The 7346-nt window shown below is 32.8% G+C and overlaps 1 long non-coding RNA gene across 1 annotated transcript; it reads left to right on the plus strand.

Moving 5' to 3' along the window:
• The first annotated feature begins 222 nt into the window (after positions 1 to 222).
• Positions 223 to 2178, plus strand: LOC145017897 (uncharacterized). The gene is made up of 3 exons (XR_013666697.1): positions 223 to 929; positions 1024 to 1608; positions 1861 to 2178. It is a non-coding gene; the product is annotated as an uncharacterized LOC145017897 (long non-coding RNA).
• The last annotated feature ends 5168 nt before the right edge of the window (positions 2179 to 7346 follow it).

The raw sequence follows: 7346 nt of genomic DNA on the forward strand, positions 1-7346 counted from the left end.
TTTCCATAAATAGATTCAATATAATAATAATATTTTTTAAGACGTCCAAACCATTAAGCTGTTAGTACAAGTAATCATTAATAAAATAATATTAAATTTTAAGAGGTATAACCCTTATTACGCTATTTACAATGAGTTTATGCATAGAAAAATACCAAATCTTACGCGGTTAACATGAATTACGTACATATTGAATAGGCTTTGGCTTTCTTCTTCAAATTGAACTGGTCAAAGAAGAACCCGTCTTCCTCAGATTTTGCCAATTGAATCGGTCTATAGATAAACTTTATATATCATCTCTTATCTTAGTATCTATAGCCCTTCCTTGTAGAATAACCCTAGATGAGTCGCCATCTCTTCTCTCCTTGAACTCTCTCCCTCTCTATTAAATACTCTAAAATTCCTCCCATATTCGACGCAGTTACCCACCACACCTTGACCACTGAGACCATTACAGTCGCTGCTAAACACCTCTGCCTTTCTCTTCTCTTGCATATCTCCTTTAGAAACCCGAATATCGAACATCACAACACCATCAGTAAACTTTGTTGTCACATAACCTTCACTACCATCAAACAGGCCACCTTCATCATCATCGCACTTCATCTTACCACCGTTCACAACCCCCATCTCTTGACATCTAGCATATGCTACTGTTCTATTCTCTAATTATTTGATTTTGATCGATTGCACCGGTCAAGTCTAGAACGAATCTTTTTCTTCATATCTCTGCCCCATCCCCTTATATGACCAATTGACTGCAAAAAATTTCTTATCTGTGAGGTCGTAAGTGTTACGCATTTTACACACATACCTGGAGACCTAACCATCTACTACTCACAGCTGGTCGCACTCGACTCTCTAGAAACCTCAGACAACCATTTTCACAACAAGTGTCACAGTGGACCAGGATCCAACACGATTTCAAGGTTAGTGCTCTTTAAGCCATATGCACACACATATTCTCTTTTTGTGGTCATAGGTCTCCAACCATCTCTCTCTCTCTCTCTCTCTCTATTGCAGAACCAGGAGGCAAACACTATTAATTTACAAACGTTCTCTAACAATACAGGTTTTTGTTAGCAATTTTAAAGTGTTCTTTTCAGTCATTTATCACATAATCGTCAATGTTTACTCTCAATTTCCGGTGTTTCCTCTCCATTTCAGGTTCTGATGTTTGTCTACATTTTGGGTAATCATTTGTATATTAAATATTCTTGTATAAGTGTATCTAGAGTAAAGCTTTCTTGTTTAAGTGGTACTAAGGGTATTTGTGTCCTTTTGACATTTCTCAACTATCTGTATCAATTCAGGTATATCTTCAACTATCTGTACTGATATGGACTCCAGTTAATGAAGGAAATATCTTATTACTCTATCATTTTACTGTAGTTGTTGAATCCTTATCCATTTAATTAATGTTTGTTTTCAAGAAAAATAACAATTTTTGTTATGAATTGGGTGAAAATCACAGAAATCGAACTGTTATCATGACCTCACCACCATCATCTACCATCTTTGTCTTCTCCCCTATCTTTGTATTCACACTCTAATTAAACCCCAACGTTGAAGCCTTCACTAACCATCTCCATCTTCACCACTATCCAGGTAAATAGTTCTATCAAATTCTCTGTTCCATGTTTTTTTTTAGTTTTACTTAATTGTCATATAATGATTTTACTCTGTGTTTCATGGATATATCGATTCTTACACTCACCTATGTTGTTTAAGATTATTTAGAGCTATTCATAAATGCCAGATTATTTGATGAGATCAGCACACACTATTTCCAACCAGTTTTAGGGTTAGTTGTTTATTTTATTCACAATTTATGAGCTTGTTTTACATTATTTTTTGCAGGAGTATATTGCCTAACACCCAATGTGCAGAATATTGGTTCAAGTTAATTCAATATATTTCAAAACTTGACTATGATTATTGTGTTTAATTCATCTTGGTTTTTTTTTTGGATTGTAAGAATTTTATTATTTTTTTAAGTTGTTTTAGTTTATCTGATTTATAGGTTTTGGATAATTTTTTCATTTGATGTCCACTCTCTCATTTTTTCGAAGCACGACCTGTTACTTCATCTCTTCAACAGTTCAACTGATTGTGATTCTCACGATTAAAAGAAAGAGTGATTTTATTCTAGAGAATTATCTCCCCTTACAAGCTCAAGTTAAGTTTTTTTTAACCCAAATTGCACATTTGGTATTATCAATATTCTTAATATTTGAATGCAATTGCAGATTAGCTAATACCGTACTTCCATTTTATCTTATTCTTTGCATTGAAAACAACTAAATACAAGGAATAGCATCGTACTTTCATTTATATGCGAAACTCTAAGCTTTCTTCCCCAATTCGCATTTATACATTAAAAACTTCGCATTTTCATTCAAATTCTTCGCATCTTGCATCCATCCGTCTTTGAGTTCATTCGCATTTCATCGCATTAACTGAGAAATTAATCAGTTGTCTCATATTCGCATTTCAGTTGTTTGAGAAACCCAGATACGAACCCAAATGCGAAACCCACTGATTTCAAATGCGAACCAACCAAAAATCATCAACCACGTACTTGTGTCACCAAATGCGAACTGAATATCACCATTAAATTCTCCTCGCATTCTATAGATGCGAACACAATCCAGATCTCCGACTCCAAGCTTGCGAAATCAAAATCAATTAACCTCAAACAAATCGTGAACTTCTTATGCGAACTGTTTTGACCCACAAAACCAAATGCGAACTCAATTGATGTCATATGCGAACTGATTTCATAGATGCGAACACAATTGATTTCATATGCGAATCCACATCCATCGATATGAAACCAATACCAGTTACAAGTAATTAGTAGCAACCATCGATCCTCTAATTTTCAATTACTCAGCCTTCGCTTTTCATACAACCCGTCGACCCTGAAAAATCGATAAACACCAAATGTCTCATTTTTAGATCGATTTTCTGATTAAATGTCATATTTGAAGAATGATCGATTTTCTGATTAAATGACCCCATTTTGCGAAGTTGGACCACTTATATTATTTCTTGAAAAGATCAGGTGCCAAATGCGAAACTCTAAGCTTTCTTCCCCAATTCGCATTTATACATTAAAAACTTCGCATTTTCATTCAAATTCTTCGCATCTTGCATCCATCCGTCTTTGAGTTCATTCGCATTTCATCGCATTAACTGAGAAATTAATCAGTTGTCTCATATTCGCATTTCAGTTGTTTGAGAAACCCAGATACGAACCCAAATGCGAAACCCACTAATTTCAAATGCGAACCAACCAAAAATCATCAACCACGTACTTGTGTCACCAAATGCGAACTGAATATCACCATTAAATTCTCCTCGCATTCTATAGATGCGAACACAATCCAGATCTCCGACTCCAAGCTTGCGATATCAAAATCAATTAACCTCAAACAAATCGTGAACTTCTTATGCGAACTGTTTTGACCCACAAAACCAAATGCGAACTCAATTGATGTCATATGCGAACTGATTTCATAGATGCGAACACAATTGATTTCATATGCGAATCCACATCCATCGATATGAAACCAATACCAGTTACAAGTAATTAGTAGCAACCATCGATCCTCTAATTTTCAATTACTCAGCCTTCGCTTTTCATACAACCCGTCGACCCTGAAAAATCGATAAACACCAAATGTCTCATTTTTAGATCGATTTTCTGATTAAATGTCATATTTGAAGAATGATCGATTTTCTGATTAAATGACCCCATTTTGCGAAGTTGGACCACTTATATTATTTCTTGAAAAGATCAGGTGCCAAATGCGAAACTCTAAGCTTTCTTCCCCAATTCGCATTTATACATTAAAAACTTCGCATTTTCATTCAAATTCTTCGCATCTTGCATCCATCCGTCTTTGAGTTCATTCGCATTTCATCGCATTAACTGAGAAATTAATCAGTTGTCTCATATTCGCATTTCAGTTGTTTGAGAAACCCAGATACGAACCCAAATGCGAAACCCACTAATTTCAAATGCGAACCAACCAAAAATCATCAACCACGTACTTGTGTCACCAAATGCGAACTGAATATCACCATTAAATTCTCCTCGCATTCTATAGATGCGAACACAATCCAGATCTCCGACTCCAAGCTTGCGATATCAAAATCAATTAACCTCAAACAAATCGTGAACTTCTTATGCGAACTGTTTTGACCCACAAAACCAAATGCGAACTCAATTGATGTCATATGCGAACTGATTTCATAGATGCGGACACAATTGATTTCATATGCGAATCCACATCCATCGATATGAAACCAATACCAGTTACAAGTAATTAGTAGCAACCATCGATCCTCTAATTTTCAATTACTCAGCCTTCGCTTTTCATACAACCCGTCGACCCTGAAAAATCGATAAACACCAAATGTCTCATTTTTAGATCGATTTTCTGATTAAATGTCATATTTGAAGAATGATCGATTTTCTGATTAAATGACCCCATTTTGCGAAGTTGGACCACTTATATTATTTCTTGAAAAGATCAGGTGCCAAATGCGAAACTCTAAGCTTTCTTCCCCAATTCGCATTTATACATTAAAAACTTCGCATTTTCATTCAAATTCTTCGCATCTTGCATCCATCCGTCTTTGAGTTCATTTGCATTTCATCGCATTAACTGAGAAATTAATCAGTTGTCTCATATTCGCATTTCAGTTGTTTGAGAAACCCAGATACGAACCCAAATGCGAAACCCACTAATTTCAAATGCGAACCAACCAAAAATCATCAACCACGTACTTGTGTCACCAAATGCGAACTGAATATCACCATTAAATTCTCCTCGCATTCTATAGATGCGAACACAATCCAGATCTCCGACTCCAAGCTTGCGAAATCAAAATCAATTAACCTCAAACAAATCGTGAACTTCTTATGCGAACTGTTTTGACCCACAAAACCAAATGCGAACTCAATTGATGTCATATGCGAACTGATTTCATAGATGCGAACACAATTGATTTCATATGCGAATCCACATCCATCGATATGAAACCAATACCAGTTACAAGAAATTAGTAGCAACCATCGATCCTCTAATGAGGAAACAGTTTCCTATTCGATTGTGCTTTGCAATGACAATCAATAAAGCTCAGGGACAAACAATTCCATATGTAGGTATCTATCTTCCAGAACCAGTATTCTCGCATGGACAACTTTATGTTGCATTGTCCAGAGGGGTTTCACGTTGCAATACAAAAGTATTAGTAAACTCTAACGAAAATTCAAAAGGTGATGGGGTTTATACAACAAATGTGGTGTATAAAGAAGTATTGCACGATTAATATTTTGTGTCGTCTTGATTGGTTGCTTTTTATTGGTTATTTGATGCATGATGTAACAAATAACACCATAGTTTGATTATATTGTCTTCAACATGTACTTTTTTTTAACATAACAATTTTGTAATGGAAACATATCACCGAAAGAACTCACGTGCCCCGCCGCTTTGTGCGGGTAGACGGCTAGTGTATATTAAATGATATCCATAATTATTGATTTTTTAATGTAAACTAATTATATTCATCATTAATATCGGTAATAATATTCTTTCAAAATAAATTCGCATCTAGGTTTTTATGTATGGGTTCATATTTTGTTTCATGACTCATTCACTCAAAATACAACAAAGTAGCCTAGAACATTGAGAACAAGAGTGTATTCTAGCAGAATTAGAGTTTATTCTACAAGAATGAGAATATATTTTAACAGAATGACAGTGTATTCTAACAGAATGATAGTGTGTTCTAGAAGAATACACTTTTGTTCTTCATATTTCATGCAACTTTGTTATTTTAAGTGAGTGGATCCATAAACAAAACACAAATCCATACATAAAAACTTAGATGCACATTCATTCTGAAAGAACTTTATTGTTGACATTAATGACGGATTTAATTAGTTTCCATAAAAAGAGAATTATAATTATAGATATATATCCTATAATAAATGAAGGTTTTTTTGCTACATATCCTCTTCTCATTCATTTGGACACATGGCATTTTCTAGAATTTTTAAAATTTCTATTTTCCACTTGTCATTTTATTGTATTTTTTATTTTATTAAATTAAAATTCCACATTTAATGTGTAAGGTAATATATATGTAAAGTATTTATTAGAAAGAGTTTTTATATGTAATGTATTCAGTACATTAAAGTCTCATTAATTTTAATAATTCAAATTTTTTTCATTTTTCTTATAAATTCAAACTTTTCAAATTGTTAAAATTTTATATTTGTTTTTTTATAATTAAACTAATGTAATACATGAATCTCACACCTAGTCATTTAATAAACATACAATTATTAAAATCATTTAATATTTATCTTTATTTAATTAAATAATTATTTAATTTTACTCAATTCCTATTGGTGCATTCTAGTACACGATAAATGTAAGAAACACATGAACTTACCCCCCCCCCCCCCCCCCCACACACACACACATGTATATATATATATATATATATATATATATATATATATATATATATATATATATATAAGTTTATAAGCATTTCTATCAAAAATAATTTATTATATAAAATAAGCAATCAGAAACACCTTATTCTTTCGTAATTTAAATGATCATATTAGTTATATCAGTTACTTAGGTGCTATTTGTTTTTTTAGAAAAAAACACTTATGACCACTTCTTGTTGCGTTGCGCAGCACATGCATATCAGTTGCCCTTTCACAAGTGTTTTGTTTTTTCAAAGACTTCTAATTTAAAATTTGTTATGCGTGTGTTGCGTGGCGCAACACTGAACCATCATCTTCAAACCACTTCTTATTTACTTTAAGTTATATTATTCAAGTTTTAATTTTATTTTTCAACATATTTATTATTTTAATAATATTTGAAGAATATGTAAACATGTGGAGTATATTTTACATAAATTCAAATAATTTAAAAAAAATCATTTGGTAAATTTCATATAAATATTTTTTGTGTTATATTATCTGTAACCAAGTATTAATAAATTATAAAGTTAATCATTAAAATTATCAAATTTATTGAAGTTTACCGGAAAAATAATCATTATCTTCAAATTGTATTCCATCCCTTAATACAAGGCAATCCATGGCCCAAATTGCAATTATCTTATAATTACAATTCCAATGCTCGAGATACATATTATCAATGTGCAACCGATTAGCAAGATACAACTAATCACTCGAGATAGTGGGTTTAATCCAATGCTCAAATCATATTCATAAGCACTCATGAACGTTGCAGCAAACATTTGCTTATGTCTAATACTCTTTTAGACAATCCACACACCAA

Source organism: Lactuca saligna, chromosome 9 (genome assembly GCF_052625555.1).
Source record: "Lactuca saligna cultivar CGN05327 chromosome 9, ASM5262555v1, whole genome shotgun sequence".
NCBI lineage: Eukaryota > Viridiplantae > Streptophyta > Magnoliopsida > Asterales > Asteraceae > Lactuca > Lactuca saligna.